General features: G+C 51.1%; 1 protein-coding gene across 2 annotated transcripts in view; it reads left to right on the top strand.

Annotated features, from left to right (window-relative positions):
* The window catches only part of LOC107108471 (tsukushin-like), a 26,192-nt gene that overhangs the window by 2,387 nt on the left and 21,925 nt on the right, over positions 1-1,880 (top strand). The gene's annotated exons all lie outside the window — the stretch shown is intronic.

The raw sequence follows: 1,880 nt of genomic DNA, 5'->3' as shown, positions 1-1,880 counted from the left end.
GATACAGTTCCCTTCCCCTCTCTGAAGTGTAATCTTCACAATATTTCTTTATGTCCTGTTGCATGCTCTTTCAAAATCTGCCTGGGCATGTGATTTGGGAGGGGCCGTGCCTCCATGGTGGAGCCTCTGCTTGGCATGCAGAAGGTCCCAGGTTCAATCCCCGGCACCTCCAGTTGAAAGGACCAAGCAGTAGGTGATGTGCCAGAGCTCTGCTTGAGACCCCGGAGACCTGTGGAGAGGGTCTGTGGTTCAGTTGCAGAACCTCTGCTTGGCATGCAGAAGGTCCCAGGTTCAATTCCCGGCATCCCCAGTTAAAAGGGGGTCGCAAAGAGTCGGACTCGACTGTGCAACTGAACAACAACAACAAAGAGGTGATGGGAAAGACCTCAGCCTGAGACCCCGGAGACTTCCGGAGAGGGTCTGTGTTTCAGTTGCAGAGCCTCTGCTTGGCATGCAGAAGTTCCCAGGTTCAATCCCTGGCATCTCCAGTTAAAAAGACTGGGCAGTGGATCTGAGACCCTGGAGAGCCACTGCCAGTCCGCGTAGACAATGCTGACCTTGATGGACCGATCGTCTGATTCAGTATAAAGCAAGAGGAAGGGGCTTTGGCTCAGTGGCAGAGCATCTGCTCAGCATGCATAAGGTCGTAGGTTCAATCCCCGCCATCTCTAGTTAAAGGGACCAGGCAATTGATGACATGAAGGACCTCAGCCCGAGATAGACAATACTCACCCGGATGGACCAATGGTCTGATTTGGCATCAGATAGCTTCTTATGTTCATACCCTGACCTGGATAGCCCAGGATAGCCTGATCGTGTCAGATCTTGGAATCTAAGCAGCGTTGGCCCTGGTTGGTTAGTTAACTAATTAATTATCATATAGCTTTATGTGTGGTGTAATCAGGAGATCCTAAGATTGTCTGGCAGCCGGAAGCTTTCGCTCTTTTGGTGTCGTGCACCACTAGGTGGCAAGCGAGACTTGTTTTGTTTTTCCCCCCCAAATCAGTTTTATTCAATTTTCTCATTAACTCATTAACAGGGTTATGCAAGATAGGCATATACATATAATGAACATATTTTTCATTATACACACAAAAAGTGCTTTAATCAATCTAATCTATACTGTGGGGAGGATTCTTTCCGTACAGTTCATACCAGGGATCATTTCGTAGAAAAAGAGGTGCAGGAGCTCATTAGCATAACTCATTTGCACATACAAAACACCCTGACATCACCAGAAGTGTGTCAGAAGGCAACACCCACCACTCAGGCGCCACTTGGCCTAAAGGTGCCACTGGACTGTTTTGGATTGCTAGCTGGGGGGGGAACGCGCAGATCTGCCCTCACAGAGGAGGGAGAGCTTGTACCTGACTAAAACTTGGCCTTAAAGGTGCCACTGGACTGTTTTGGACCGGGGGTGGGCACTCTGCAACTTACCTGGTTGCTTCTTGCTCCTCGTGGCCCAACTGAGGGCTGCTGGGAGCAGGGGGCGGGGCTTGTTGCATGTCCCCGCCCCCTGGGCCCCTTACTGCCGGAGCTCCGCTCCTGTGCGCTCCCGCAGGAAATGACCCCTGGTTCATACTGTATATCAAACTGTGTATTGTGCTATAAACGCTACAAAAGGCGAAGAGACGTCTCAGAGGTGATTTACCACCATTGCCTTCCTCTGCGTCACGACCCTGGTATTCCTTGGAGGTCGCCCTTCCGAATACTAGCCAGGGCCGACCCTGCTTAGCTTCTGAGATTTGATGAGATCAGGTTAGCCTGGGCTATCCGGGTCAGGATGGCCCTGCTTAGTACTAGGATGGGAGACCCCCAGAGAAGTCCAGGGTTGCTGTGCAGAGGGAAATCACCTCTGTCTGTCTTTTGCCCAGGCCCTG

The sequence above is a fragment of the Gekko japonicus genome, unplaced genomic scaffold, assembly GCF_001447785.1.
Source record: "Gekko japonicus isolate JY-2015 unplaced genomic scaffold, Gekko_japonicus_V1.1 scaffold6423, whole genome shotgun sequence".
In the NCBI taxonomy this organism is placed as follows: Eukaryota; Metazoa; Chordata; class Lepidosauria; order Squamata; family Gekkonidae; genus Gekko; species Gekko japonicus.
This window is presented reverse-complemented; position numbering and strand designations above follow the sequence as displayed.